The sequence below is a fragment of the Carica papaya genome, chromosome 3 (genome assembly GCF_054855325.1).
Source record: "Carica papaya isolate Zhongbai chromosome 3, ASM5485532v1, whole genome shotgun sequence".
In the NCBI taxonomy this organism is placed as follows: domain Eukaryota; kingdom Viridiplantae; phylum Streptophyta; class Magnoliopsida; order Brassicales; family Caricaceae; genus Carica; species Carica papaya.
In genome coordinates, this window is record NC_142311.1 from 20,710,497 (window position 1) to 20,737,455 (window position 26,959).

The 26,959-nt window shown below is 38.1% G+C and overlaps 1 long non-coding RNA gene across 2 annotated transcripts in view; it reads right to left on the reverse strand.

Moving 5' to 3' along the window:
• Positions 1-26,959, reverse strand: part of LOC148266823 (uncharacterized) — an 87,436-nt gene that overhangs the window by 32,730 nt on the left and 27,747 nt on the right. Inside the window, exons 2-4 of one of the 2 annotated variants that reach the window (XR_015817925.1) lie at positions 852-5,159; positions 663-769; positions 355-504 (exon numbers count right to left, since the gene is read on the reverse strand). This is a non-coding gene — a long non-coding RNA (uncharacterized LOC148266823). Of the gene's footprint in view, positions 1-354; positions 505-662; positions 770-851; positions 5,160-16,676; positions 16,761-26,959 lie in introns of both variants that reach the window. The other variant, XR_015817926.1, reaches the window with a different exon arrangement.

A 26,959-nucleotide genomic window follows, 5' to 3' on the forward strand; every position in this document is an offset into this window, starting at 1 on the left:
ATACAATGAGCTATGCTATATCACTATTATGGAGGGTCACTCACATCTTCCTATTACATGCATGTATAGGTGTACACTTAACACTTAACACATCCCAATGCACCCAAAAAAAGAACGATTATACATGGGCACAAAGAAGCCTAGCATCAGGCATGTGCTTTTAGAATGACTTACCTCGATAACGATCAACGCACACTTATTAAAATCACTTTTCAAAATACATGGGTAAAATAACACTTAAAACATAATAGCACTTTCACAAAACACTTGCATTTTATATATGAAAGTATGTATAAAACACTGATGAAAACACTTGAAAACTATATATGTTATGCGATCACAATATCCACTTACCTTGTGTCCTATGCAACCTTGATTTGGGCAGAATCCCCTCTTACACAAGCTCTACTCACTCTACTCAATCCAGCAAAGTTTCTATTTATAAAACCTTTAAATTTCTCTGTTGACGCGGGCAGAGTCTCCCCTTATGAAAACCTTAATTTCCTGTTTTTAAATGGGCAGAGTCTCTCCTTAGTTTATCTTAATTTTCTACCGAAATTTCGATAGAGTCTCTCCTTAGGAATATTGATAATTTTTAATCCAAAATAGGCTCTTCATATGGAAATTACATTTACAGGAAAAAAAGGTTTAAACGGGCATACCTTGTATCACTCGCAACCTTAACTCCAGTAGAGATCCGGCTTAATTTGGAGCCTTTTTCTCCCAAATATTTGGCAGAGTTCTGGGATATTTTTGAGCTATTTCTAACCTAAAAAATATCCCTCACAACATTTAGAAACTAACCTTAAAATTTCAAGAGAAACGAAATACAATTGATGGAGAAAACTTACCTTAAGCTTGCAGGTTCTCTTGTGCTAGTTATGAGCTTTCTCCCTCTTTTTATCTCTTTTCTTTTGGTTTCTTCCTTCCTTCTTCCTTCCTCTCCCTTATTCTCACAGTTTGGGCATATTTTCATAAAGGAAAAACTCCCAAATTCCCTAAAATTCCCTCACTTCTCTTAGGTAGGCACCCTCTTTCTCTTATTTTGTTATGTTCTCTTTCTCTCTCTAACTTTGTTCTCCTTCATTGCAGAATGCATTTACCATCTCCCCACCCCTATTTATAGGGGAGGGAAGCCCAAAGGGTCAGCCAAGAGGGGTTTAGGTGGCAAATGGTGAGGTGCCACCTCAATTCCTCAAGTTTATCCATTTTTCTCTTTTTTCCCTCTTCCTTCACCCTTAAGTAATTTTAAAGTATTCCATCCTTAACCAAACGCTACACACATCCTTATCCTCCCTCCAAGAGCTTCCAAACAAGATTTGGGCCCTATTCAAGTTGTTTTGGACTGCCTTAGGCCCACCTAAACCCATAAGGCCCAAAATTGTACTTCATGCACATGCCTTCATTTCAAAACTCCATAACCTGCTCAATTCTTAATCTTTTTCAGTAAACCTATGCTTCACGTGTTTATCAAGTAGGAAGCTATCACATGATTTTTTTTTGGGCTTCATTTGAGTCCATTTGGCCCACTTATGGCCCAATAAAACCTAAAAGATCAAAACTATCTTCCATGTACATGCTTGTCGGGTTTGGACTCATTTCTTCCAAATTGTATTCTATGGATATTTTTATTTTTCTACACACTTCTTCCTTAATGTCTTGGCTATTTCTCAATCAAATATAAGCCTCTAATTCCTTGTATTTTGGTTTTAGTATATAAATAAACCCAAAAGGGTCAATTAGGGCTTCTTAGGGAATTGCCTCCCTCATATGAGAGATTTCTCTCTTGATTCTTCACGTGACTATTTTATTATGTTCCCAAAGTATTTTTTTGCCTTTTATGATATTGTTCTAGCCTCAAGAAGCATTCCTGGGTATAGCAAACTCAGTTTCCTCTATTAAGGAAAAAACTCTTCTTAAGGGATTTATGCTCTCTGAATCTCATCATTTTTATTCTAGTTAGCTTGAAACTTGGTATGTGAACTTAAATTATGATTCTAATAACATGCACACACATAATCATACATATCATATACTCAAGACAAGCTTAAGAGAGAGTTAGGTTATCACATGTTTACTTTGAAGATCTTATGCATGTCCAAGCTCTTGATTTCAACAGCTCCGTGAGGGTAGATAGGTATGCCAATAAAAGGTCTTAGCCACCTGGAATGTAGCTTACATGGAAATAGTTTTAGATGGGAGTCATACAGCAGAACCTTCTGTCCTACAAAAAATGGCTTTCGTGAAATCATTTGATTGTGAAAAATCTTTGTTTTCTCATTGTAGATACGCATATTTTCATAAACTTCCCTTCTTATCTCTTCCAGTTCTTGTAGTTGTAGCTTCCATTATTCTCTGGCTTCTTCCATCTTCATATTGCATCTTTTGATTGCCCAATACACTTTGTGTTCTAACTCCACAAGAGGGTAGCAAACCTTGTCGAAAGCCACTCGATATGGCGACATTCCAATGAGAGTCTTGTAGGCTGTTTAGTAATCCCATAGAGTATCCTCTATCCATTAACTCTAGTCATTTCAGTTTGGATTGACTGTCTTCTCCAATATGGATTTCACTTCTCTATTAGAGATTTTTGCTTGTTCACTAGTTTCCGGATGATAAGCAGTCGAGGAATGGTGAGTGACATGATACCTTTTGAGGAGTGTTGTAATAAATCGGTTACAGAAATGCATGCCTCTATCACTGATCATTGCACGAGGTACCCCAAATCATACAAAGATATGGGCTTTGATGAATTTGACAACGATCTTTGCATCATTTATTAAGGTTGCTTTAGCTTCCACCCAATTTGAGACGTAGTCTACTGCCAACATGATGTATGAATTACTAAAAGAAGAGGAGAAGGGCCCCATGAAGGTGATTTCCCATACATAAAAAATTTTATAAACAAGAATGAGTGTCCAAGGAATTTGGTCCCTATGGTTTATAGTCCCCGTCTTCTAACTATTCTCACAATGCTTGATAGTAAGTGTATGCATCTCGTAACAAAGAAGGCCAAAACAAACCGCATTCTAATACCTTTTGGGTTGTGTGCTTGGGACCAAAATGTCATCCACAAGCGTGTGAATGGCAAAAACTCAAGATGGAGGGAGCTTCCACTTTTGAGACACATTGGTGGATGATCTAGTATCATAGTGCTTCCACAAATACAGATAATTCCATACACATTGCTTGCCTTATCTTCTTATTTTATCTTTTTGTGACCAAAACAGTTCATCAAAAAGTGTACCTATGACCAAGAAGTTGACAATATCTATATACCACGATGTGATTTATTGTATTGAGAAGAGATGCTCATTTGCGAATTCATCTTTTAATGGCACAAACTCTTTATCTAAAGATAGACGAGTAAGATGATCAGCGACCAAGTTTTCCATACCTCTTTTGTCCTTTATTTCTAAATCAAACTCTTACAGTAGTAGAATCCACTAGATCAGTCTTGGCTTGACATCTTTCTTTCTGAGCAAGTGCTTTAATGTTGTATGATAGGAAAACCCAACAACTTTAGTCCCAATAGATAGGAACAGAATTTTTTTGGTGCAAACACAACGATTAGTAGCTAGAGAACCGTACCGACAGCCTTGAAGCATAATAGATGACATGTGGATCTTTCTTCATTTGTTATATGAGAATTGCATCAACGGCCTGGCTGCTGGCATCACACATGATTTCAAATGGTAGGCTTTAATGTAATGGCTACATGGTAGGTGCTATGATCAACTTCTCATTCAACAAGTCAAATGTGTTTATGCAAGGTTCATCAAACTCAAAATTGGCCTCCTTCTGCAGTAGTTTACATAAAGGTTGGGTGATCTTTGAAAATTTCTTGATGACTCTCCTATAGAAGCTAGTATACCCAAGGAATGAACGAATTTCTTGCACATTTTTGGGATAGGGCAGGGACTTAATCACATCAACATTTGCTTTGTCCACTTCTATACCTGTTAAAGACACTATGTGACCTAAGATCAGTCCTTGATCAACAACAAAATTGCACTTATCATAATTCAGGACAAGGTTGGTTTCAATGCACCATTTTAGCAATTAATGAGGTTGTCTAGGCATTCATTGAACGAGTCTCTGTAGATTGTAAAATCATCCTTGAAAACATCAATAATTTACTCCATAAAATTAAAACAAATATTAATCATACACTTCTAAAAAGTGGTTGGGGCATTGTAGAGTCTAAAAGGCATCCTTCTGTAGGCAAAGGTGCTAAAGGGGCAGGTGAAGGTGGTCTTCTCTTGGTCTTTTAGAGTAACCAAAATCTGATAGAACCCTCAATACACATCCAGGCATCAATAATGTATTTTTCCTGTGAGTCTCTCCAACATCTGATTGATGAACAGAAGAGGGAAATGGTTTTTTTTTTTTGTGTGGAAGTGTTCAACTTCTGATAGTCGTACAAATCCTCCATCCGTTTTGTATCCTGGTTGATACTTTCTCATCATCTTGCTTTTTAATCACTGTTATTCCAGTCTTCTTTGACACTACTTGTACTGGGCTCACCCATTTGCTATTTAAGATCGAGTAAATCATTCTAGCATCCAGTAACTTCATAATTTCCTTCTTCACCACATCCATCATAGGTGGGTTTAGACACCTCTGTGCTTGTCTGCTAGGTTTGCTATCTTCCTCCAACAATATCCGATGTATACATGTTGAGGATTATATTCCTTTTAAGTCAGCAATGGTCCATCACACAACTTTTTTGTATGCGTAAAGTATTCTAATCAATTTCTCTTCCTCCATCGTACTCAGATTGTTGGAGATTATGAAGGGAAGTGTTTCTTCTTCTCGTAAGAAGGCATACTGTGACATCCCAAATGCTAATTAATGCATAAGGGTGTCAGATACAGAAACAGATTACGAGTGCATAATAGATAAATGTATATAGCGGAACAAATAACTACAAATCCTTTACAAAATATATGAGTTCCCAATTACATATATATCTGAGGCCAAAAGGGGCGAAAAAATACAAAATAACAAAATACAAAAGAGGGCCACTTTTATCATTATGTAAATGGACTCATCAGAGTGCGAGACAAGTCATGCACTCATAAAAGTTTATGGATCCACGGGATCCTTAAAGACTTCAAGAGGTACGTCAGTGATCCGTTCCTCACTATCTTATTCATCTGTAAGGTGAACTGAAATGGTGAGTTCCATATACTCAGTAAGAAAAATAGTATTTAAATAACATCATAAGATTTTAAAGGTAATTAAAAGTACTATCATTACTCACCATCAAGAGTCATGTCAAGATTCTTTTTTAAATTAGGAAAATAATTTATTTTATTAAAGAAAACATCAAACTCATCATGTCATGGTCTACCATGTTAATCAAATTAATCATGCTGAAAATAGAGAAAATCAAATAAATCATGATATGCACTGTCTTTCATTTTATTCTTTACACGAAATCGTTCTGACTTCCATATCTTGAGGGCAATACAAATTCCCAACTACCATGTGAATGACCAATTCATTTCATCTATAATAGTATTTTATGGCTTGCCAAACCAACAACATAATTACGGCTTGCCAAACCATGACACGATCTATGACCACGGCTGTGCCAACCACAATGGCCCTACATGTTAACTATGGTTATGATCGTACTTCGCCAAAAGTGACCTATATAATCATAACGCGTCACCACTCTCATTAGAGGGTATGCCTCATCAATTAGGAGCAGTCTTTTCATGTGTTTTCATACCAGATGGGGGAGAAATAAAAGTCCTTCAAAGATAAAAAGCCTAACGAAACACTTTATGAATTACGAATGCAAATACCAATATATATTTCTCATGTCTATACATCATCTCATACTTAATCATTTTTCCATCATCAGTTGCATCACATATTAGTTTTATCTCAAGTGTTGAATCATTTAAATTACACATGCAAATTAATAAGTTCATATACGATTATAAAACATGCTTTAACACATAAAATTACTTCATTTAGGAAAAAATTCAATCATGCAATCATTAATTTAAACTTTATTAATTTTATCCTAGAAATGCTCCTAATGATATTTAAAAATACATACTAAATTCTTTACCGAAACATTGATGTTTCCTATGCCTTTTCTTCTTTTTCTCCTCTAGGGCTCTCTCTAGGTCACTCCCTCTCTCTATAGCTCTCGGAGGATGGAAGAATGAAAATGGAGGTGATAAAGAAATGGTAAAAGGAGGGTCCTTATTTATAAAAAATGGGGACCATTGGATTTGTGCCAAATAGAAAAATCTGGTGAGGAGAAAGAAAGTCAATGGGAAAGGTGAGATATGACTACTGACGTATGTTATCAATGGATGGATGATGCAATCTGATGGTCGTGTGAAAATTGGAGGCACACCATCAAAATGGCGGTTGCACATCGCCTAAGCAAAGATGGTATAACGTTTGATGGGGGCACTCAGGGCCCAACAGGGCGGTGCACGTTGCCTAAGCTGGCAGCACTCAACACCTAAGGGGGTGGCATCCACTGCCTGAGGCAGAGAATAGAGCCCCAGCTTGCCACGCGCCGCAGGCCTAGTTTACCACGCGTGCAGGCTTATCGAACATAGAGCAATACACACTAGCCTACTGCGCTGGCTTACCACGTGCAAGGCACTGTGAGCTAGCCTACTGCGTGCAGCCCTGCCACATCTAGGCCTATTGCACATAGGCCTACCACACACAAGCCTACTGCACGCAAGATTACCATGGTCAGATTGGTCTACTGCGTGCATATCTATCGCATGAATGCTTATTGCGTGTAGGCCTACCGCACGTAGGCCTATTGTGCAGACGACATGCGTGGAGTTTCGCACTTGTCGGCGCATGATGGGATGCATGCCCAGATTGTGCCTTGTGCCCTACGCAGATGGGACATGCGCACAGTGTGTTTGTCCTGTGCTAGCTGCGTGCACGCACACGCATGCAGTGCGCAAAACCCGCACGGAAGGGATTTTGCCCGCTGTCATTCTCACAGGATTTTTTGCCTTTTTCTCTATTGTTCCTCAAAATTATTTTATTTAATTTTTAAAATAAAATTACCTATGTGATAATAAATAATTTCAATAATCATTAAACTGAATAAATACGAAATACAATTTCTATATGAAAGTTTAAAATACGTAAGATTAAAGAGTTTAAACAGCCTTAAGGCCCAAATAAATAGGGGTTCATTTTTCAAATTAAGCACGAAGGTTTTTAGGGTGTTACACATACTTTAAGTATCCTTGCAGTGGCTTCAATTCCAACTTAGGGGCCTGCAAAGTAGAAGAAAAAATCTTGGTGTGAGGAATAGGAAGATCAAATTACAGAGTATTACCTTTGAGTCGTTTTGATGAGTCTAGTTCAAACATAGTTTCCTACAGCTTCCCATCAGCCATGTAGTCTTCTTCCAAGTCCTCTAAGTCGTCATAATGCAATATATTATTGAGCACTATATGGATCTTATCTCCAAAACACTAATCGAAATGTCTTTACTATAAGGAATCAAAGATGTCAACACTATATACACAGGATAGGTCGGTGGGATACTTCATTGCATCATAGACATTGAACTTGACCACTTTTTCATCGAACTCCATAGTGAGGGTACCATCCTACACATCAATTTTGGTTTTCATAGTATTGAAAATGATCTCCCCAACAGAAGGTCAGATGACTTTAGGGAGTTATTATTGTCCATGTCTAGCACATAGAAATCGGTCGAAAAGATGAGATTATCTACTTGTACTAATACATCTTCTAACACTTGCTTAGGGTAAACAATGTATATGTAAGCTAATTGGATAATAACTCTTGTTTCCTTCAATTATCTAGCCTTCAGTTAGGAATAAATGGACAATTGTATCATGTTAATTGAGGCTCCAAGGTCGCACATGGCCTTCCTTATGCCTAAAGTACCAATTTTACACGAAATGACAAACATGAGTTGGTCCTTGCATTTAGGAGGCAATTTCTTTTGTATGATCACCAACATATTCTCCCCCATATTGACTCTCTCATTACTACTCAAATTTTGCTTGTGTGTGCACAATTCATTCAAGAATTTGGCGTAACGAGGTATTTGCATATTTGCATCAAGAAAGGGGAGGTTCACTTCTACTGCACGAAAATTTTTTAGAATCTCTCGATCCTCCTTTTCCTTTATAGCCTTAGCAAATTGTTCTGGGAATGCTAGCTTCATAGAAAATGGCTTAGGTTAACAAGAATCTTGCACTACTTTGTGGTTGTTTCTTTTGCAAGTTGGGTTGGGAGCCTTAGCTAAGGCTTCTGAAACTGATTAGCAGTATTCGCTGGTCTCCTTACTTTGAGGACACTCTAATGGCATATATAGAATTGGTCTGAGAAGTTTGCTCCACTTTAGAATTTTACAAATGGACTAGTTTCACTCTAGAGACACCTAACCTAGTCTCATTCCGATTGATGGGCTAGCGCTTCAACTTTTGCACTCACTCAATTCTAAAATTCCTCGGTGTTCTCTGACCTTTTCCTCCAGTTCCTTTTATGCAATTTTAGTGAGGATTTTAACCCAACCTTTGTCAATGAGGAGCTCTGTGATAACCAACTAGACACCTACAACCTAAGCAAATCCAAAGACCTCTGCTTATGGGCACCAAGCATGAAGTACATACATCGCTTTCTCGCTTGCTCTTAGTTGTGCTTCTTTTTTTGTAGAGATGTAAGCCTTGACCGAGGCTTACTTGAGTGAATCCGCAAGTTGTAATTGCGGTGATAACTTAGCCTTGCCCGAGGCATGAGTGAATGGGGATGAGGTCTGTTGTTTCTTGCTGGGCCTAAGCCTAGGGCAAGACTTATTCTTGGTTTGATAGCTTCTTCACAAATTCTACCCCTTTTTATGTTGTATTCCCTTATTTTGCTCTCTTCTCATTCATGCATCAAAATGAATGGAATAACTCAAATCAGATAGTAATTATTCCTATTAAGCACATAAAAAATGGATAATGAAGACGATGTTTTTATGCCTATCACTCCCACTACTCTAAGGCCATCAATCACTAATAAATCTATGAGCTGACCAATTCTCACAACCTAATTAAGTTCAATACTGCTAAATTGCAACTAAATGAAAGCTAAAAATTAAACCACAAATTTATCTTTGATTCAGGCTACATTAATTACTTTAGTAAAGAAAAATTAGCCACTCATGGTAGTTAGAGCAATAACCAATATATTTGAGAGAGAAATAATCATGTAATGTTCAATAAATAAATTCCCAACAATTTCAAATACTAGCATTCAAATGTCATAAAAATTTCTAAAACTTTTATCCCAAAACAATGCAAATTAAAAACTAAAAGAAAATTAAATTACTTGAATGTCTCATTTTTTTTAGTTTCTCCCTTTAAGGTCTCCGCAATTGTTTCTCCTTTAGTTTGGCTAGTTTCGTGATTCAGCAATGCAAGCTCACTCCACCAATTTGCACTTTGGGTTTTCGCACTTAATATGTTCCTGACCAAGCCTTTTGCTAAGCTCGCACTCAATCTCCTCTGCTCGTGTTTCTCTGTCTCTACGATTCTCCTTTGCTACAGCTCTCTATTTTTGCTCTTTTTTTTGCTAGCTCCTCTCTTATTTATAGGTGGAAAAATCCCAGAATCTTGCATACCTTTTCAAATTTTGGCTCCCTATTTTCCTTTTCAGTTGATTTATTTCCTATTCAACTCTTCTTTTTTTTAGAGACGTACACGCCTCTTTCTATTTCTATATATATATATATTTTCCAAAAACAACATCGCTTCGTTGAGTGTTTCTGCGCTGATTTTAGTTGCAGATTTGGGCCTGGGCTTCTTCCTCTTTTCTTCTTCTCTTTTAAGTCTTTATTTTTTCTCTTTTCTTCACCAATGTCACCAACATCAAAATTTTGCTTGTAACTTGATTTTTTAAAACTTAGAATGCATTCTAATTTATTACAAATTTAAGTAATAAGAGCATAAAAACTATAATAAAAATATAGCACATCAAATACCGCCAAACTTAAATTTTTCCTTGTCCTCGAGCAAAGGCTTAAAAAAACATTTAAGAGCACATTTTTCAACTACATTCATCTGTTCAGCTTGATGGTATTGAAATTCTATTTCTTTCTTGAAATTTTTAGTTAATTGAAAATTCAAATGAAATGTTGCAAAATATAAATAGACTATGAGGTCATGTTAATAGTAGGGTTCCCTATGTACTCGATCCGTCCACCATCTCCCAGGATATCCAGTAAGACAACCATTCATTAATTCACATAACCTAGTAATTTTTTATTTGCATAGTAATTTCAAATTTTACAAATCAATCGTAAATCATGCAAGACAAGTGATATATGTATTAAGAAAGCACAACTGGTTTTGACTCCATTAGTGGCCTGTAATTATTTTTAAATTTTTTTAAATTTCACAAAATACCATATTATTGATTATTAAGTTTCAATTCCATAACAGGAAATAAAGTGAGGGATTCTTACCCGAATTGGTGTCCAAAACACCAAACTTTATATTGCACCTACTGGCGGTGCTTGGATTTCTTGAATTTTCTTGCGGAGATTAAAACATGCTTTTGGTACCTAAAAATACCCCAAAAATCCAAAATCGGTGTTAAAAATTCTTTCTGGCCAATTTTGGGGTTCGTGTCGCCGTGCTCCATCGACGGCACCCCCCCCCCCCCCCCGTGGTGGTGGTTTGCCTTGACCTAGCCATTTTCGGATAGTTTTGACAAGTTTCGACCGACTTTATACGTATCAACGCGAAAAAACACGTTAGGGCATCTTGGTTGGCCGAAAAAATAAAAAAATAGAAACCTACTGGTGGTGGAGTTTTTCAGGTGCGACAGCTCCACCAGCTCACTTTTACGACTTGAATTTTTTCTTCGATCAACTTGTAGAAAATAGAATGGCAAACACAACGGTGGAAAAAATGCATGAAATAGAAAATGAAAAGGGGCTCATCGGAGAAGGTTGCAGGTTTTTTCCGTTATGGCTCTGCTTGACTTTGCTTGCGGTTTTGGGCTCACCTACCATTCATTTTGCTCCGATATTGCCACAGAGGTGTTCAGAATCGAATTTTGAGTGGGTAAGAGAATTTTTATCTTTTTTGGCAGTCGAAAGTGGCTCTGGTGTGACGGCGGTCGGTGGTCGGCTTCCTTCTCCGGTGACTCGTTCTTCTTCTCTAGTGGGAGCTAGGTTGCTAGGGTTAGGGTTCAGTGTGATGTAAAATATTTATACTCACCTCGTATTAATCTGGGTCATTCATCGCGTTTGATCTCGACCGTTTGATCGCGCCTAAGGAGGAAACAAATATGGACTGTTCATCGTATTTGGTCTCAACCGTTCGATCGCGCCTAAGGGGAAAACAGATCCAGATTGTCCACGCGCATGGGATCACTTCTGGGTCATCTAATCGTTGGGCACGCGGATCACCAGCGTGGGCTCCCATGTGGCACTGAGTTAGCATGCCTTGCCACGCGGCGCACTCCGATTCGTATCCTACAGGGCCAAATTTTCCTTATTTGCATTCTAACCCCTAGTTTCTAATTTTTCTTTCAAAAACACCTTCCGAACTAAATTTTCATCCCTTTCTCCCAAAATTGTTTTCAATTTCGTTCATAATCTATTTTTTTATAATTCTACATTAAATTAAAATTTATTGATTTCAAAAATAGATTTTTTATACATTTTAGAATGTTAAAATTAATCTTGGACTAAATTCCAGGCCTGAGTATTACAACTCTCTACCCCTTAAAAGAAATTTAGTCCCTTAAATTTGTCTCCTCTCACTCAATCAAAAAGTTTGGGATACTGGGTTCTGAAGTCTGATTCTAGCTCCCATGTGGCCTCTTTCTGTGTGTGATTCTGCCATAGGACCTTAACGAAGAGAATTTTTCGGTTGCGTAGTACTCTGCTCTTTCAGTCTAAAATGCCCACTAGTACCTCCTCATAAGACATATCCTCCTGGAGTGAAAGGAACTCATAGGCCAAGATGTTTGAGGGGTCCAAGTTGTACTTGCATAGTATAGACACATAAAACATATTATGGACTTTGGATAGTTCTGGAGGTAGTGCTAGTTTGTAGGCAGCGGTACCAATTCTGTTTAAGATCTCAAATGACCCAATAAATCGAGGGATTTAGTTTCCCCTTTTTGCCAAACCTACTAATTTCCTTTAAAGGGGTGACCTTGAGGAACACTCGATCACCTTTCTCAAATTCAAAATCCCTCCTCCGGGTATCCGCATAACTGTTCTGCCTGCTCTGAGTCGTCTGGATGTTCTTCCTGATCTTAACTATTTTGGCTGTAATGTCCTCTACAAGATCTGGACCGAATAATTTTCTATCACCCACCTCTTCCCAACAGATCGGCGATGTACATGGGTGGTCATATAACGCCTCGTATGGAGCCATGCCGATACTTGTTTGGTAGCTGTTATTGTAGGCGAACTCTATTAAGGGTAAGTGATCATCCCAATGGCCCCCATAGTCAAAAACACAAGCTCAGAGCATATCCTCCAGTGTGCAGATCATCCTTTTTGATTGTTCATCGGTCTGAAGGTGGAATGCGTACTAAGAGACAGTTTCATTTTCATGATTTGCTTAAAAGTAGACCAGAATCGAGAAGTGAACCTGGGGTCCCTATAAGATATTACTATCATTGGTACTTTATGTAACTTGACTATCTCCCGGATATACATTCTTGCTAGCTTGTTCAAGGGGTCGGTCATCTTAATGGCCAAGAAGTGAGAAGACTTAGTGAGCAGGTCAACAATTACCCAAATGGCATCATGTCCCGAGTGTGCCCTAGGCAATTCTGTCACGAAATCCATTATGATGTGTTCCCATTTCCACTCCGAAATTAGTAATGGCTAAAGTAGGCCGCTTGGGCACTGATGCTCTGCGTTGACCTGCTGACACACTAGACACTTGGAAAAAAGTCAGTTGCCTCTTTTTTCATCCCGTTCCACCAAAATCAAGGTCGCATACTTTGATACATTTTAGTGCTTCTAGAATGCATGATAAACTTTGAGCTATGAGCCTCTGTCATGATGTCTCTTTTTAGCTCACTGTCACATGGAACACACATCTTGTCCTGAAATCTGAGCAACCCATCAGCAGAGACTCAAAATTTTGAATTTATTCCCTGTTCTGCATGTTTCTTGAGAGTTGTTAGGGTGAAATCAGTAGATTGGGCTTCCTTTATTCTCTAGATCAACTCAGGTTAAATAGTTAGATGGGCCAAACATTCAACTCTTTTCAGGTCCTGAAGTCGTATATGTTGCCCCTATTACCCTACATTCTAAAACTATTAGGTGAGCTAACATATCTGTACTTTTTCTGCTGAGTGTGTCGGCTACCACATTGCCCTTGCCCAGTTGATACAAAATGTTGCAATCGTAGTCCCTGAGGAGTTCTATCCATCATATCTGATGCATGTTGAGATCCTTTTGAGTGAATATGTGTTTCAAGCTTTTATGGTCGGTATAGATATGAAAAGTCTCCCCATACAAGTAATGGCACCAAGTCTTCAAGGCGTGGATAATCGCGGCAAGTTCTAGGTCGTGGTTGGGGTAATGTTTCTCATGACTCTTCAATTGCCTAGACCTATAGGCTATTACTTTCCCATGCTACATCAGAACACAATCCAACCATAGGTAGGAGGCATCACTATAAACTGTATATCCATATGTCCAACTCGGCAAGGCCAACATGGGTGTAGTAGTCAACCGTTTCTTTAGTTTCAAAAAGCTCCTTTCACAGTTCTCATTCCACTCAAACTTGATGTTTTTCTTTGTGAGTCGAGTCAAAGGAGCAGCTAGGCTAGAAAATCTTTCAACAAACCTGCGGTTGTAACCCGCCATTCCTAGAAAGCTACGAATCCCCTTGACCGAAGTTAATTTCTCCCAACCAAGCACTGCCTCAATATTTTCAGGGTTCACTGACACTCCATTCCTTGAGATTATATGCCCTTGGTAGGTAGTCTGCTCAAGCCAGAACCCACACGTACTCAACTTTGCATACAACTTATTTTCTCTGAGAGCCTGCAAAACTTAAGTCAGATGGTGAGTGTGTTCCTTTCTTCTTTTTGAATAGATTAGGATATCATCGATAAATACAATGATGAACTGATTAAGGAATTGTCTGAAAATTCTATTCATCAAATTCATAAAGATAGCTGGTGCATTAATCATCCAAATGGCATGACTAAGAACTCATAGCGTTCATACCTGGTTCGAAAAGCTCTTTCGGGAATGTCCTCTGCCTTGATCTTTACCTGATGGTAACCTGAACGCATGTCTATTTTGGAGAAGACCTGGGCACCCTACAACTGATCAAAAAGGTCATCAATCCTGGAGAGAGGGTACTTGTTCTTGATCGTGACCTTGTTCAGTCCCCTGTAACAGATATATAACCTTAACATCCCATCCCCCTTCCTTGCAAATGTGATTCCAGCACCCCAAGGGGATACACTATGTTGAATGAACCCACTATCCTGCAATTCATTGATTTGTTTCCACAACTCTTCCATCTCAACACGACTCATGCGATAAGGGGCAACCGAGATAGGCTGGGTTCTTGGTTGAAGATCTATGGTGAATTCAACTTCTCTATCCACTGGTTGTCTGAGTAGTTCATCAGGAAACACATCGGCAAAGTCTCAGACTACCATAATCTCTCAAATACATATTTCTTTCTTAGGTTTGCCTATTTAGAGAAAATAGCCGAGTTAAAACACTTTATAATAGAAAAATTGCCATGAAGGAATAATGTTTAAATTTTTTTATTAATTTGTAACTGACTCTTTATTAAGAAGGTTAAATAAAGGTTTCTTGTGAAAATAATCTACAGTGGCGTGATACGCCGTTAGCAAGTTCATTCCTACGATTACATCAAAGTCCCCCGTGTCAATCTCTATTAGGTCCACACTTAATTTCCTATCGGTTATATCTATGATACAAGCTATGTATATAACCTCTCCTAGTAGTGTCATACTCCAAGGAGTAGACACAAACAACAAAGAATCAAGTCTTTCAGGTAATAGATTCAAATTTGATGTAAAAACATGTGAGACAAATGAATATTAGGCACCAATATCAATTAAAACATGTGCAAGATGATTACAGATAGTGTACGTACCCTGTATCACATATGGGTTGACTTCTGCATCTTGCTGAGTGACGTTGTAAGCTCTGCCCTGGATAGGAGGTCTGGTCTAGTTTTGATTCCTTAGGCACTCTTTCGCATAGTGTTGGGCACTCCCACATATACGAGAAGTATTGTTGAGGTGATAGTAGAGTCGGTCCCCATGATCCTTGCCACAGTGCAGGCAAATCTTACTGCATCCTATTACTGGAATCTGAGAAGGAGCCTGAGTCACTGGCCTAGGTTTCTTATTCTATTGAAGAGGTGAAGTAGGTGCTAGTTTGCGATGTGAAACCGGGGGCCTAAGATTTGCTACTGCTTGAGAAAAAATACAAAGGTTTTTCTCCACTAATTGTGCCTTGGCTAGAACAGCTAGTAAGTACTGAGTTCGAATACATATAGCTGCTGTCTAATCTCAGGACGGAGGCCCCACTCGAACTTTCTTGCCTTTCTACCTTCATCCATCATGCTCTCAGGGGAATACCAACCTAACTCTAGGAACTTTCGGGCATACTCTGATACAGTCATATCACCATGGACTAGGTATGCAAACTCCATTTCCTTCAAATGTTGGAGGTGCTCTAGAAGGTACTCTGCATTGAAGGCCATCAGGAACTATTCCCAAGTGATTGGAACAGGCAAGGTGGCTTGCTTAAGCTGTCACCAATGACTTGCCTCTCCCACCAGAATGTAGGTGGCAAGTATAATTCTTTGTTCGGGAACCATCTAAAGAGTTGTGAAAGCCTTCTCTGTTTCAACTAACCAGTCTTAGCCTCTTCAAAGGAGGATACCTCTACAAAGGTAGATGGATTTAGTCTTTTGTACCTCTCAATGTAGTCTGGGTCCATCATGGGTAGAATTGGGTCCCATGAAAGAGGGACCAGGTAGCCCTGTGGTGGTACTGGATGATATGATTGAGGCACAGAATTGTACTATAGTGGTGTCTTGTGATGCGGTGGGGGCATCAGACTATACTGTGGTGGTGCCGAATAGTACTGTGGATGTGCAGGGTTGTACCAGAATGGCTTAGGATCCTCCTGCTACAACGGTGGCTCAAACTGTGGCAGTGAGGGAGGGTCAGGTAGATCCTTCATTTCCTTTCGAGTCTGCTGGGCAGCGATGAGTCTCTCCAGCATTTTAAATAATTGGTCAACATCCTCTCGAAGCGAATCCTCCCGAGCTGCTCGATTTAGTGGGGGTCTTCCTCTCCTCATCTATCTGTATATCCATTTCACAAGGAATGGTTGAGTGATAATTCATTTTTTTTGTGTTTCCTTAGGTTTTTGTGTAAGGAATTATTACAAGGAATGCGGCTCTAATACCAACTAGAAAGACCCAGAACCTTGGATAAAATAAAATCATAATTTAAATGCGGAAGCGTATAATAACACTAGAGTTTACATTCCTTACACAAAAATTAGCATGCCCAAAAGGGCTATAAAAATGTCCTTTCCACAGCAGTTCATAAAGCAAAAAATATAATAACATATGAAAATAGTAAATAAATATTGTAGGGAGGTTAACCTCCACTAGCTCTTAACAGAATTCTGGGGGACACCTACTCACAGCTCTCTTACTGATCAGGATCTAGATCTTGAACTTCTTGATCTGAAATAGTTAATAGGGGAAAGGGTGAGTTACACTAGCCCAATAAGAATATCACACTACTCACTGACACAGAAACTGAAGGCTGGTAAAAATCATAAAAACAACCAATGGAGCTCTTAGTTTAAGTAAATTCATTTATCATAAGAAAAACTATTTATTGCATATTTACCATTACGAGATTTTCAAATTTAACCGATAGAGACAATAACTAAAATAACATTATGATCTCATATTCAAGTGAGAAAGAACAACGACTTTCCCTTTTTTATTTCACTTACTGGTATCTCTGAGGGTCCATAGGGCCACTACACGTGAACCTAATATCTAAACTTGTCAACTAACCGGCCGTCCCCATACTCCGTCCGGTATGAGTGCTAAAAATATCATCCCTCGATACCCCTTCCCAATACCCCATTCGGTATGAGTGCTAGAAATACCATCTCTCGATTCTCCATCCGGTATAAGGTAATGTTCACAATAGGGTTCCCTATGTATCCAATCCGTCCACCATCTCCCAAAATATCCAGTAAGACAAGCATTCATTAATTAACATAACCAAGTAATTTTTCATTTGCATATTAATTTCAAATTTCAAAAATCAATCGTAAATCATGCAAGACAAGCAATATATGCATTAAGGAAGCACAACTGAATCATTTAACCATTTCAATAGATTATCATGTATTTGAAGTTATAAAATTAAATAATCAGTTAAACAGGACAAATAAATAACTAACCAGTTTTGGCTCCATTGGTGGCCTGTAATTATTCTTAAAGTTTTTTAAAATTTACAAAATACCATATTATTGATTATTAAGCTTCAATTCCATAATAGGGAATAAGGTGAGGGATTCTTACTCGAATTGGTGTCTAAAATATCAAACTTTCTACTGCACCTATTAACAGTGCTCGGGTTTCTTAATTTTTTTTGTGGAGATTAAAATACACTTCACGCACCTAGAAATACCTCAAAAACCTAAAATTAGTGTTTAAAATCATTTTTAACCAATTTTGGGGTTCGGGCATGGCAGCACCGCCGTGCTCCAGTGACGGTATCACCTTTTGTGGCACGAGTTTACCTTGGCTTAGCTGTTTTTTACCGGTTTTGGCCAGTTTCGGCTGACTTTATACATATCCCTAAAAAAATATATGTTAGGGGGCCTCGGTTGGCTGAAAAAATTAGAAAATAAAAACCTATCGGTGGTGGGCTTTTTCGAGTGCGGCAACTCCGCCGGCTCACCTTCACAGCTGGAATCTTTTCTCTAGTAAGCATGTAGAAAATATAACGATAACACAACGGTAAAAAAATTGCACAAAACAGGAAACGGAAAAGGGCTCATCGGAGGAGGTTGCGGGTTTTGCCCGTAGCGGCTCTGTCAGGCTTTGCCCATAGTTTTCGGCTCACCTGCCATTTGTTTTGGTCTGATATGGCCATAGAGGTCATCAGAATCAAATTCCGAGCAGGTAGGAGAATTTTTACCTTTTCTGGCAGTCGGAGGTAGCTCCGGTGCGATGGTGGTCGGTGGTCGACTCCCTTCTCCAGTGATTGGTTCTTCTTCTCTGGCAGGAGGTTTGCCGCTAGGGTTCAGGTTCAGTGTGATGCAAAATATTTATACTCACATCGCATTTGATCTAAGCCATTTGATCATGCCTAAGGAGGAAACGAATCTGGACTGTTCATCATGTTTGATCTCGACTGTCTGATCACGCCTAAGGGAGAAACTGATCCGAACCATCCACGCGTGTGAGATCGTTTCTGGGTCATCCGATCGCGGGACACACAGATCGTTAGCGTGGCCTCCCGCGTGGCACCGAGTTAGCGTGCCTTGCCGCGCGGCGTGCTCCGATTCATCGATGCTGCAAACTGGGCGGTCCTATGTGGTCAAATTTTCTTTATTTGCATTCTGACCTCTAATTTCTGATTTTTCTTTTAAAAACACCATCTGAACCTAAATTTTCATCAATTTTTCTCAAAATTATTTTCAATTTCATCCCTAGGCTATTTTTTCATAATTTCACATTAAATTAAAATTTATTAATTTCAAAAATAAATTTTTTATACATTTGAGAATGTTAAAATTAATCCTAGGTAATATTTCGGACCTGGGAATTACGATAACAAAGAAGTTAAAAAGTAGTGGAAGGTGTTAGGATGGTACTAAGGTCTGTGGAACACATGCGCATGTGGAATTGCACTAAAGTGTCGGTGCAAAAATTCATGTTGTCCTACTACACTCGTCTCTGCTACCACACTCACTCTTTTGGTCAAGTTGAGCTTTGGAGTTGGGATGCCCTTAGTAGAGTCCCTGCAAGTTAGGAAAAATTGCCACAAAGAAAAGTTCTTAACAAACTCTAGATTCCCAAACTGTGGAAGCACGAGTAGAATGTGCAATGCGGTATGAATGATGTAGATAGAATGAAAAAAAGCAAAAGTTCTCACTCGCACCTATGAGATGACTTACTCTTCTTCTCAATGATTTTCTAACAATCTAATAGGCGGTTACTCTACTTTTTTCATGCAAGATGCAAACAATGTGCCAATTGCCTTATGGGGTGTAATTGAGATATTTTTGTATTTTGATATATATGATTTTTTTTTAGTAATAGCACAAACTACTTGAATTGAAGGGGTAGATATGAATTTAAGTAGGATGCAATACGAACAAATAAAAAATTAATTTGAATTATTAATGAACAAAATGCTAAAGCAAATAAAGATGGATTTAGGTTTCAAGGAGCTAAAGCTCTGAAACTAGATGATATCAAAATAAGCCTAAGCCTTTTAGCTCTGATACCAAATGACGCAGGAGAGTATGGGGAGGATCGAATCAACTCCTGAAACTCACTCAATGTATGCAATACTGAAACAAAAACCATTTAAAATAAACCACTCCCTCTAATTGAATCTATAATCCTAAAAGGAATGAAAAAACAAAAACTAGGAAAATAAAAAAAGGAAAGAAAAAAATGCCACAGATTTAGCGATAAGTTGATCCCCGCTCCTTGGCTCACAAGACTTTTGAAGACTGCCGCTTCCTGAAGAAGTTGAAGAAGTTACTTTTAGAAAAATGCTAAAAGAAGAAAAGTCAAAGCTCTCAAGAATTCTCTCAAATTGATTATCAAATTTTGTTGTTACATTCTAGGGGCAAAGGTCTATTTGTAGTCTTTCCCGGGCAATCTAGATGAGTACAAAATCTTGAGATAATTTAATAAAATAAAACTCTAGATAAAATTCTATCTTAATCTAGGATAAATACATAATAAAATAATTATTCTATCCTAAATAAATTAATTAAATAATCATAAGGGATTGACTTACAATAAAATATTAATTAAAATATGCTGATATTTATCCCATGTGAATTTCATGTAAAACACATATGGAAATCACATTAAAATAATAGGATAAATAATAAGATTAAAACTATAATAAAATAATAGCTTAAGATAACTCCAAGATTAAAATATTATATAATTAATCCTTAATTTAAATAACAATAATTAAATAATGAGGTGATAAGTACCATGTGAATTTTGTGAATTTGGGCTGAAAAATCACATGGGGTATGTAGAGAAAAGAGTCCAAAACTTACCACACACACACACCTTACCAGTGTGAGCTAGGGAAGCTTGCACGTGCACACGCGGCTTTGGGCTGTGCCAACATGTGCGCGACATTTGGGCCTCATGGATCTACAGCCTGCCCAGGTTTCTCCTTGGCTAGGCCCGCAGCTATTGCTGGGTCGGGTGCTCGATTTAGTTTCTTCTCCCTCAGGTACAGATCTGCTGGATTGGGCCTCGAGATGAGGGCTGACCTTTCGGTCTTCCCCATGGGCGTGCGGCATGGGCTGCATATTATTCTCGGGTGCACATCTTGTTAGGCTGCGTGTTGGGCCTAGTGGACCGAGTGGCAGGTCAAGCGACTCGAGTCACTTGGCTGTGGGTACTAGGTACCTCCCCTTCGTGTGTTGCCTCGCACACTCCACCTTCCTCTTCTAGGATTAATTCGAAAGCCTACAACTCATCATCGTTGATGCTTCCTTAGGCCAGTTGTCTTGGCAGTTCATAAGGCTTTCCGATCTTGATGGCATCAATGATCAATTTTACTTGATCTAAGCTTCCACGAACTGGATCCTTGAGCTTCACGGGATTGGGCCTTGTCATCGAGTCTCGACTCCATTTCCTCAGTCTAGGCTTCTCCCGAGCCTTATTTCTGAATTGGTAGGAAATCTGATGGTTGCCTCCCAAGTAACTAGAACACCCTTCTAAAGTCACATCATAAAGCTACCATATGGACATGTAAAGGTAGTCTTTTCTTGGTCCTCAGGTGTAATCAAAATTTTGTAATACCTTAAATAACATATAAGAAACAATAGTAAGCATAACCTGCTAATGGCTCTAACATTTGGTCTATAAAGGTTAACGGAAAGTGATCCTTTTGAATGGCTTTATTCAGCTTCCTATAGTCTATGCACACACCATCCTCTAACGGTCTTAGTTGGGATTAATTTATTTTTTCATTATTGATTACAGTCATTCCCCCCTTCTTAAGTACTACATGTATAGGGTTTACCCACTCACTATCTGAAATAAGGTAAAATCCCTGTATCCAAGAGTTTAATAACTTCAGTCTTCACTACATCTTTCATATGAGGGTTTAACCTATGTTGATACTCAATAAAAGGCTTATAGTTATCTTTCATTAAAATTTTGTGCATGCACAAAGAAGGCCTAATTCCTTTTATATTATTTATACCCCAACCTATGGCCCTAATCTATTTCCTAAACACACAAAATAAAGCCTCTTCTTGTTTTTTATCTAAAGAATTAGAAATAATCACAAGAAGAGTGGAGTTCTTACCCAAATATGCATTCCCTAAGTGTGAAGGAAACTATTTTAACTCAAGTTTGGGTGGCTCCTCAATAGGAGTTTTCTTAGTGTACATATCTTTTTCCAGTTCCTCATGTATTACTCTATCCTCTTCTTGACAATTCACTTCAATTGATTTAGTTGCTTCCTTGCCATCAAGGTCTTCTCCTATCTTGATGAGACTTTTGGACAAACACTCATCAATTATATCAATGTTAAAACATTCATTAGTGTCCAAAGGGAAGTTTGAGGCATTAAAATATTAAACATTACCTGTTTGTCCCCAACTCGAATGTTAACTTGCCATCATGCACATCGATCAACGTTTTACCTATGCAAGGAAAGGTGGGAACCTCTCTATCAACTTCCCTGTCTAAATCCACAAAATTGACAGGGACTACAAAATTTTCCGCCTTTACTAGCACATCCTCTACTATTCCCATGGGGCATCTCATCGATCTATCAGTTAACTACCATGACACTATTGTGGGCTTCATCTCACCAATGCCTAGCTTTTTTAACATAGAATAAGGCATCAAATTAATATGAGCACCAAGAGCACAAAGAGCTTTATAAAAATTAGAATTCTAATATTGCAAGGTATAGTAAAACACCTTGGATCTTTCACTTTAGGAGGCACCTTATTCTGAATGATTGCACTACATTCCTCGGTGAGCATATCAGTCTTATGGTCTTCCAAACTCCTTTTCTTGGCAAGAATCTTCTTAAGAAACTTCACATAACTTGTCATTTGATTAAGAGCCTCTACAAATGGAATACTAATGTAAAGTTTTTAAATATATCAAGAAATTTAAAGAATTATTATCTTTATTATGCTTTTTGAGTCACTGTGAAAATGAAACATGTGACACCCTAAAATTTATGGTAAAAAAACTCAAATTTCTGCATTTGAATTTATTTGGATTTTTAAATTTAGCTTAAATTTTATGTATGTGTGTGTTTTTGTGTGAATAATTATTTAAAAATTAGGAAATGGAAATAAAAACAACATAAACAAAAAAAAGGAAAAGAAGACACCTCGCAGTCAAGCCTTACGAGAAAAGCCTATGGAAATGCCTCGCGCTTGTGGGCATGCCTCATGGGAAACTCCCCCACTCTTGCGACAGGATCCGCACACACACAGAAAAACATATCCACTCAACTAATTAGCCATTGTTCAACCAAGACATTTTTCCTCTTTTGCTGTAGCAAGTTGCTACTCAGCAATTTATAGCAATGCACGGTCGGCTACTGAGCTAATCAACGATTGTGCCTCTGTGCATGTGATCTAATGGATCATGTTGCAGCTTCTCTTTCTATTTAAACCTCTCATTCTATTTATTTATCCTATTTTTGCTCTATAACTAGAAAATAAAGAACATCAGAGTGAGAGCAAGAGAGGAAACTCAAGAGCAAGATGAGAGAAAAGAAAGTCGCTTCACCGTAGCAAGCTTGTTACCAAGCTGCTCCTCCCTTCTCCTAATGGTAAGCCTTCCACTTACCTTATTCTTTTTTTCTTCTAAAACCATTTACCTCACAAACTCCATTTTCTTCTTCCTGCTTACTGGAAACAGGCTTTACAAGTTTGGCAACTACAACAAGCTTCTTCTTTGAAACTCGTGGCCCTCCTATCCTTTTTTGAAAACCAAACTTTGTTCAGCTGTGGGTAAGGATTATGATAGTGTTTTTATACTCTTAATAGGATTCTCTATCTTGTTTAAAGGACCCTAAATATTCATGCATAATCTTATTAAAAGGGAAAGGACTTCTACCAAATGTTTGAAGAATTTTACTTTGATTTGGTTTATTATTTAAAGGTTATATAAGCTTGTTTAGTGGTGGTTTTAGAAAAGTTTAAATTGCATGAATTAATTGAAAGAAGGTAAGATAAAAGGTGTCAAGAGAAGTGGCTACATGGGCACCACAGCATCTCAGACGTACGAGGGACACTGTCCAGTCACACATGTGTGCCGGGATAGGGCCTCGTATATGTAATATGCACTTACAATAGTGCCTTCGCATGTTGGCTTCGACATGCAAGCATGTGCACTGAGGGAGCCCACATACACTATGTGCATTCATACGCGTGGAATGCTTTAGCACACCATTAGTTCGTGAGCCAGTCCCTAGGCATACATGATGCACAAGTGATTGTGTACTCCACTAAGAGTCGAATGCGCGGTGAGCTTGTGCACAGGCACACAGTGCCACTTGGGGGAGATAGAGATGCACATCGCATTGTGAACACACACTCAGACACACCCATTGTGTCTAATCTGTTTGCCCAAGCGTGCAATAACACCCCATCACCTGGGCTTTGTGACCCCTTCAAGTACACCCGTGTGCGAAGAGAGCCTCACAGCTAGCCCCTGCCTTGCCCGTTTGGCGGGTGCAATGAGGGATTTTTCCCCATGAGCTTTAGACTAGGAAAGGGCCTTAAATGGGCCTTGGTTCTTTGGAAGGGTTTTAAGGAGCCCACAACCCGATTGATGGGCCTTTGTTAGTTATAGTCCCTAAAAATGACATCATTATCACCCACATTGGGCTGTTAAACTTGATGGTATGCTATCTAATGAGTTATTTTTTATATTTTATTGCAGGAAAGGATATAAGGATGAAACGAGAAAAAATAGCATGAAAAGAGGAATGGTTCGTGAAAAGAGTCATTAACCTAAAAATAAGCCTTTGGCAAGGCTTGGTCCAGTAGATAGATAACTTAGCCTTGGGCAACGCTAAGAGCTGCGTATAACAGTAGATTTAAATTAAAATATGCACTTTTCAAATATGGAAAAAGTTATCATTCCAGCAAAGATCTGGGGCGAAAAATCAAGAAAAAAATATTTTAGAAGACTTGGGATAAGTAAAAAATCAAAGAAAATGATCATAATCAAAAAAAGAAGAAAACTCTAACTCCATTTCTATAAAGAGTGCGAGTGCCAAACAAGATCCTTAACCTCTCTTCTTCATAATGCCACACACAGCAGCTTCTGCAATTTTTTTTTTTCATCTTTCTTCTTCTCTTTACTCTCCAAGAACTCATTTGTGTTAAAAAGTCCACCATGAGTGGCTGATTTAATTTTTTTCCTAGTTAATAGATCTAGTAAACTCCAGCCATGTATTTATGAGATCTAATCAAATTAATTTGAATTTTATTTTAGAGTTATTATTTATTTACTTTCTGCACCTATATATATTTGTTGTCTTGAATTCATTTGAACAGGCCCTGCCATATGAGAAGAGAAACTAAAACTACAAGTAGCAAGCCAAACCCCTCAAATTTATAACTATTTGAGTGGTTCCAGCACCAAGTAGTGAATAGTGTCGTATTGACGAGGTAAGTAATCTAGTTGACTGGTTCACGCGAATGAATCTAGAAACTTGAATCAGGTCTTGCTAACTGTTAAGGTCGTTTACAAGTTAAATTTTGTGGATATTCCTAAGACTGCTTGACATTGAAGAACCAACTAGCGAATGCTTCTTGGTTGGTTTAGGAATAAGGAAGGATCCATTATTAGAACATTTCTGACAACTATAACTGATTTGCTATATTTTTGGTAAAATGAATCCTTGCATTTATGATCAATTACGTTACTAGAGTTATCTATTTCATCGCCTAGGAATCCTTCTTATAATTGATTTAGTCTTTAACTTGTAGTCAAGAGATTTTTTAAATATTATTTTGCTATTTACTTATTTTATATTTTGCATATTGAGTTTTACAAAATCCTCCCCTTTGTTTACTTTTCATTAGTCAGTCAAGAAAGAAAATTAGTTTCTAATTTTTTGTGAATTTGACACCTATCAAATTTTGGTGCCATTGCTAGAGAGTTGAGATTAACTAATTATTTTTTCTTTGTATGACCAGGACCGATCACAGAGAACCTCTTCTTTATGATCCAAAAATTGAAAAAACTATAAAAAGCTTAAGGAAACAGACCCAACTAAAGAGAAGAACGTGTCAATAGGACATGATTTTTGCATATAGCAGCACAACCATTGAAACAGAAGTAGAAACTAAGCAAATGGCCAAGGACCACACCTTAAGGGTGTTGACAGCCCCGCCTACCAACCAACAACCCCTTTGCATCACTTGTCTAGCCTTGAAAGCTGGGTTTGGGATAAAATATGGGCATATTCATTTGTTGCCAAAATTTCAAGGATTGGAGATAAAGACCCACACAAGCGTATCAAGGAATTCTATATTGTGTGCTCAAGCATGAAGGTACAAGGAGTCTTTAAAGAACAAATAAAATTAAGAGAGTTCTCCTTTTTTTTGGATGATGCAACTAAAGATTGGTTGTTTTATTTAACTTTTGGTTCAATTACTATTTGGATTGATATGGTAAAAATTTTTCTAGACAGATTTTTTCCTTTCTCCAGAGTTGCTGGAATAAGGAGAGAAATATGTGAAATCAAACACAGAGAGTTGGAGAGTCTCCATGATTATTGGGAAAGATTTAAGCGATTATGTGCGAATTTCCCACAACATGACATCACTGAACAATCTCTGATCCACTACTTTTATGAAGGGTTGCTACCTACGAAAAGAAGAATATTTAATGCACTTGTGGTGGTGCCATAGTGAACAAAACACCTCGAGAAGCCAGAGATTTAATAACAATCATGGCTGCCACCTCACAGCAATTTGGAGCAGCATGAGATATCCCAAGAAGGGTGAATGAGGTAAGTATTTCTTTTCTTGAATCCTAAATTTCTGAATTAACTCATTAGTGAAAAATATGGCTGCAAGAAATAACCCTCAGGCAAGGGTTTATGGAATTTGTGTGTATCCTAGACATCCTATACACGTGTCCTATACTTCAAGATGATGACCAGCAGCAAGTTAATGCAATTAGAGGATTCTCCAACCAGCCGCAAGGGAGATATGACCCTTATTCCAACACTTACAACTTGGGATGGAGGGATCATCCTAACTTTGGCTATGGAATAAGGCAATAAAATTTTCAGTAACATAAGCCAAGACCACCTCCTCAACAATAACTTGCACCTCTAAAACAAAGTATTTCTCTTGAATAAATTGTCAAATTACTTACTACTAACACCTAATAATATTAACAGGAAACAAGAGAAAAATTTCAAAATTTAGAGATCCAAGTAAACTAATTGGCAACATCTATGAGTAGGTTGGAATCCCAAGACAAATTACTATCTCAAACTGAGGTCAATTTGAGGCAAAATGTAAGCACCATCACATTGAGAAGTGGTAAGGAACTGCTGGAAAATTCTAGCCTTGGGCAACACTTATAGAAAGACACAAAACTTAAAGTCGTAGTTGATAGCAAAACACACAAAACAACCCAGATCCTAA